Consider the following 6517-nt stretch of genomic DNA (forward strand, 5'->3'; position numbering starts at 1 on the left):
CACGTTACCTTTTTGTAACGTGCCATGTGGCACGTTACTACTAATATATAAAATATTATATATATTAATATTAATACTACTTAATTAATTCTATAATTAATATATATATATATATATATATATATACACTTATAAGTAAGTATATTAATTAATATATGTATATATATATTAATACACTTAATATATTATATATATCTTAATTAGTAGTTGATTGATATATATATATATATATATATATATATATATATATATAAAGTATATTTATACATGACAAAGAGCCGCTTTATTTAATTAATTTGTCCCTACTTGTATCTATTCCTCAACACTTGGCTCATTAATTAGCTAACTGGTAGTTGAATCGATCCAACACTACCTTCTTCGATCACTTGTATTTCACCCTTAAGCTCTATATATATCCAGGACGTTGATGGACGCCTCTATTTTGTCTCCACTTAATAAGTATCAATTAATTAATTATCAACGTATAAGTTGAAATATATATATATATATATATATATATATATATATATATATATATATATATATATATATATATATTGAGATAAATTGGTGGACTTTATTGATAATAATCATGTGTGGAGGAAAAAACTCCAAACAAAACAATCATCGAGATAGAGCCAAATGCTCCATCAAAATAATATCACTAATACAATTGGGGGTGGTATCCCTCCAAATTCTATCACTGGTATCAGTTGTTGCCGCTTTCGCCAACCTATGAGTCGCCTCATTTGCTTCACGAGGAACAAAGACACAATTCCATCTTGAGAAAGTGAATAGTATCCGTCTTGTGTCTTCTATTAGATGCCCAAATCGACTCCATATGCCCGTGTCATGTTGGATAGCCTCCACAATTTGCTTGGCATCTCCCTCCAGGATTAAATTTTGTACTTCCATATCTCTGCATAAACAAACAGCATGAAAGGCAGCGTATGCTTCCCCCATAGCTGGCTCTAATATACCCATCCTCGTTTTACATAGAGCAGCGATCACTTTCCCATTTTCGTCCCTGACGACAGCTCCGATCCCCACTCTTCCACTAACTTTATCAATAGCCACATCCCAGTTTGTCTTATGCCAACCTTGGTTAGGTGCTCGCCATACCTTCAAAGAAGTAGACCCATGCTTGTCCTCTGGTTTTTTCTGTTGTAACTGGGCATAGGCTAGTGTATCTTCTGTAGCTTTGTGGAGAATGACGTTGGGATCAACAAAAATTCCATCATGGACCCATTTGTTTCTGCGGAACCATACTTGGCGTGATATTTGAATAAATAGAGCAAAATCGGACAGGTCACATTTATTGAAAATGATCTCCGCAATCTGCATGTAGCTCCCCCCCTCTGTGGGCATCTTTTGGAATACTCTTTTACTGCAACCCCATATATCTTTTGCTGCTGAACAATCCCACAAGGCATGAAGAACTGTCTCCGGTTCTTGCTCACAAATGGGGCAATAAGGTTCTTGCACTACCTTACGTTGGAGTAAATTTGCCTTAGTGGGAAGTACATTGTGGCAAGCTCTCCAGAAAAAATTCTTTGTTGCGTTTGGAATTGGTAATTTCCACAGAATACATTCCTCCCTCTTTGTAGATCCTCCTGGCCAGCTCCTCATCTCCATCTCCTTTGCTAAGTGATAGGCACTTTTAACCGAGAAGATGCCCGAACTTGTACACCTCCAAATTCGTTTGTCCGGTTGCTGCATCTGGCTCACTTGTATAGAATTAATAGCCGTTACCTCCTCAGTTGTGAAGATGCTATTTAAAAGATGTTGATTCCACTCACCCCTTTCCCGATCAATTAATTCTTGTACCGTGCTATTTGGATTCAGCACCTTCGTAGGAGAATGGACTTTAAAAGTTGATGGTATTGGGATCCAAGCATCACCCCAAATCTTTATCGATTGCCCATTTCCTACTCTCCATATTAGGCCAGCCTCAAGTAGGTCCCTAGCTCCATGTATACTTCTCCATTCGAATGAGGGTTTTGAGCCCAACTTTGCCTCCAAAAAAGAGGAGTTGGAATAATATTTTGCCTTCAAAATTTTAGCTGTTAAGCTCTCCGGGGATTGTAATAAACGCCAACATTGTTTTGCTAGGAGGGCCTTGTTGAAACTCACCAAATCTCTGAAACCCAAGCCGCCCCGTTCCTTGGACAATCCCAATTGACTCCACCTCATCCAATGAATACGTGCTTCATTTTCTTGATGCCCCCACCAGAATTTCTGCATCATAGAATTGATTTCGGCACACAATCCCTTTGGCATGAGGAAGATGCTCATGCTGTAGGTAGGGATTGCTTGAATGATTGCTTTCAATAGGATCTCTTTCCCTGCTTGTGACAGGAACTTTAACTTCCAATCACTTAGTCGTCTCCAAACTCTGTCCTTGATACTCTTGAAAGCTTGCTTTCGAGATTTGCCCACAAGTGCCGGTAGCCCTAGGTAAGTGTCATATCTCTGAGTGTCTGGGATCCCTGATAGTCGTAAGATTTCCAGTCGAGTCTCTGTAATATTAAATATGCGTAATATTTAATATACGTAATATTAAATATGCGTAATATTACGTATATGGCGTGCATATATATTTCCATCATGCATGTTCAGGGCTTGCATCGGCCAGTTCTCTTAATTTATTAGTTAATTAATTGATCAATTAAGTAGTGTTATAATTTGCATGCTTGATGTTAATATAGGGCTATAATGCTAGTGCATATCCTGACTATGAAATAAAGCATGGTGTTAGTGTTTATAGAGCTGATAGCCTCTAGCGTGCTTGACACATAAGTAGTGATGCCTATAGTGTTGTAAAACACAAGCAGTAATGCATATTCTTTTCTAGAGGCATATCTTAGCCATATCTTTTTTGGGTTCTAATCTTTCTCTGAAGACTCACATGCAATCTAGATTATGATTTGCATGCCACAAAGTCTTAAGCGAGCCCCAATATTTTTTTCTCAAAGTTATTAATAATAGAATGAATTAATGTCAACAAAATTGTATGATCATTTACAAGATTACACTTGTATAAAAAATACACTTCTCATCTAGCAAATAATGCAAAGAGTGCCTTAAAAAATCTTTTTATCATCAAATGTTATTCTATTCCTTGGAGGAGGAATAGAATAACATTTGACGGCAAACAAGAATTTGAATGTGCCCCACATGTGCCAAGTGGAGATGAAATTCTTTGACAATTACAAGATATGGCAAATGGAGATGAGAATGCCGGTAAGGCAAGGTCGGATAATAAGAAAAAAGATAAGAAACCGAAGAAGAGTGGGCCGACAGACGGAGAAAGCGATACTGCTAACGTATTGTGGAAGAAGAAAAGTGTTTTCTTTAGGTTGCCGTATTGGAAAGATAATCTATTGCGGTACAACCTTAATGTCATGCACATTGAGAAAAATGTGATGGACAACATTCTTGCAACAATATTAGACATTCCAGGCAAAACGAAGGACAACATCCAAGCCCGCACAGACTTGCAAGAAATGGGGTTGAGACATACACTTCATCCGTACACGGGCGAGGATGGTCAAACATATATGCTCGTAGCTTGTCACACGATGTCTAAGAACGAGAAAACACATTTTTTGAAAGTGCTTCGAAATGTAAGGGTGCCAGACGGATATGCCTCGAATGTTTCCCGATGTGTACGACTTAGTGATCGTACGATATTCGGTTTGAAGAGCCATGATAGTCACGTAATTATGCAACAACTTCTCTCTATTGCATTGCATGGATCATTGCCAGGAAACGTGGTTAGACCACTTGTCGGGATGTCTGCATTCTTTCAGGGGCATATGTACAATGTCATTGACACGAGATGATATGGACCGATTAGAGGGTGGCATTTACATTACTTTGTGCTAGATTGAAAGGGTCTTCCCCCCAAGTTATTTTACTGTGATGGTTCACTTGGTCGTGCATCTTGTCCGTGAATGCCGATTTGGTGGACCGGTACAGTATAGGTGGATGTATCCGGCAGAGAGGTAAAATAACTTTACTAATATTCATATTTATTATTTTTTATCCGATATAAAACCGTCACTAACTATAATGAATGAATTATGATCATATGTAGAAGCCTTGGGGTGTTCAAATCTAATGTTCGCAATAAAGCAGCCCCTAATGGCTGCATTGCGGAGGGTTACATAGCAACGGAGTTGGTGGTGTTCTGCTCAAGGGATCTAGATCACGCACCAACATTTGACAATAGGACTGTAAGAAACCCGGATGGTTCAAAGAGGGCGGGAACATGAGTCATCCTCGACCGTGTCACATTGACACAAATTTACCGATACATTATTTTTAACTCTGATGAGTTCCTTCAACTACGGACGTAAGTCGTGTTAGTAGTGTATACAAGTTCAATATTACCTTGCACCCTTAGTTGTGAATTATAATATAATTTAAAATTTGTATTGTAGGGTGCACATGGATACACTTAGGCGATCATGCGATAGGGGGCGAACGACGGAGGATCAGTTGGAAACCCAACATCATATGCTGTTCTCCGATTGGTACCGTGACTACGTAAGACTACCGTAATGTTTAACTGTTACAGACCCATTATATTTAGTTATTGGTTCATAACAACTAACAAAACTAACTTTCTTATGGTCAATTGTACGTATGTGCTAACAGGTCGATCGATTGGACGATCGACAAAGAAAAGAATTAGGTGACAAACTGGTAATGCATTGTAGAGGGCCGAAGGCCACAGCGACCAGATATAACAGATATGTGGTTAACGAAAAACTGTTTCGCACTATTGCATTCGATGCTGAAAAAAGGACCCAGAACAGCGGGGTGTGTGTGCCAACAGTTGATGGCGAAACGTACTATGGGAAGTTGACGGAAATAATTGAGGTGGAGTACTTCGACAGGACTAAGTATGTTTTGTTTAAGTGCGATTGGGCGAACAACACGAGGAATAGGGGGTACAAAGTAGACGAGTATGGCATACTGCTTGTCAGCTTCAAAAACCTTGTCCACCGGGGCCAGAAAATTACTGATGAGCCGTATGTGCTAACGTCACAAGTTGACCAAGTCTTTTACGTCGAAGATGAAAGGAATCCTGATTGGGCTTGTGTTGTAAGAACTAAACCTAGAAACGTATACGACGTTGGACAAGGTGAAGGTTCCGATGATGAAAGTGTCAACTACCACGAGTGTGAGCCGCTCCTATTGACCAGCAATAATGAAGTGGATCCGCAAGATGACATTGACTACATCCGACGAGACTTAGATCCGTATGTGATTTAAAAAAATTTAAAACTTTAATAATATATATCGTTCACATTATTTTGACGTATTTAATGTTATTTCTTTCTACATTGATTGGTTATTGTGGTGCATTTTTTATCTATTATATACATAATTAATTTGGTATATTATGTGTTTTGCAGGTTGACATGAGTACAAGGGGGAAGAGTAGACGATGAGGGTCCTAACAGATAGACGACCAGGGGTATAGACCCTTACTTCCTGAGCATGGGGAAGGGTCTCAGCCGGTTCCATATCACACGGAGGCCTCATATGATCTTGGTACTCCATATCCTACCATGAGCGAGCTGGGTGTATGTGCACATGGAGAGGTAGATAGGATGTTCCCCTCCGAGTTGAACACGAGTATCCCATACAGTGAGCTATCGCAGCCAGATGACAACGTGACACAATACTATGGGGAGCATGAGGATGATGGCTCAGGTGACTTGGAGGCCGATGATCTTCCAGAAGTGTTGGGCGTTCGCCAGCTCCGGACAATAAGTAAGTATATATGCTTCAAAAACCCATTTTGAATATGTATAAAATTTATGTAGTTACTATTAATTTTCAAATAATTAACATTTGCAATTATTAATGCGTTAGGTATCAAGGGAGACGGGAGCACCCAATTTCAGGTGGTGGGCATCCCAGAATAGAACAAGAAGTGGGAGGTCCCCCTTGGCCAAAAAATCGTCTGCGAGTATAATAAGGCGTCGCAGCCCGTAGGATTTAGCGGGATGAAATTCAGAAGGGAGGCCGGCAACGTCATAAGGGCTGGGACTTATGTTAGGCTCCGAGATGAATGGGAGCATGCACATCCCCGTGCGAAGGAAGATGTATGGGACACTTTGATGGTATGGTTAAATTTTTTCTCATATTTTTGCACGTGTATTTCAATATTTTAAATGTTGTTAATGTGTGCAATTATACGCCTAATTTGTTCGACTTATATATGCAGACTCAGTTCTACATGCCGCCTGAGTATGATCTTGAGGCGATTAAAAGGGACGCCTTCAGAGATATGGGCACGAAGCTGAAGAGTTGGAGACACTCTGTAAAACGCTCATTAAAAATCCAAGCGGGCGATACTCCAGACTCAGTGAAGGCGAGAATGGGTGAGACTGCCATTAGGAAATACGACGCCGAGGACTTGAATGTCTTGTTTGCGAGATGGTGCGACCCGAAAAATCAGGTACGTCTGGAGTGTTTTCAGAATCTGTCTTCTTTATTG

The sequence above is a fragment of the Corylus avellana genome, chromosome ca2 (assembly GCF_901000735.1).
Source record: "Corylus avellana chromosome ca2, CavTom2PMs-1.0".
Taxonomy (NCBI): Eukaryota; Viridiplantae; Streptophyta; class Magnoliopsida; order Fagales; family Betulaceae; genus Corylus; species Corylus avellana.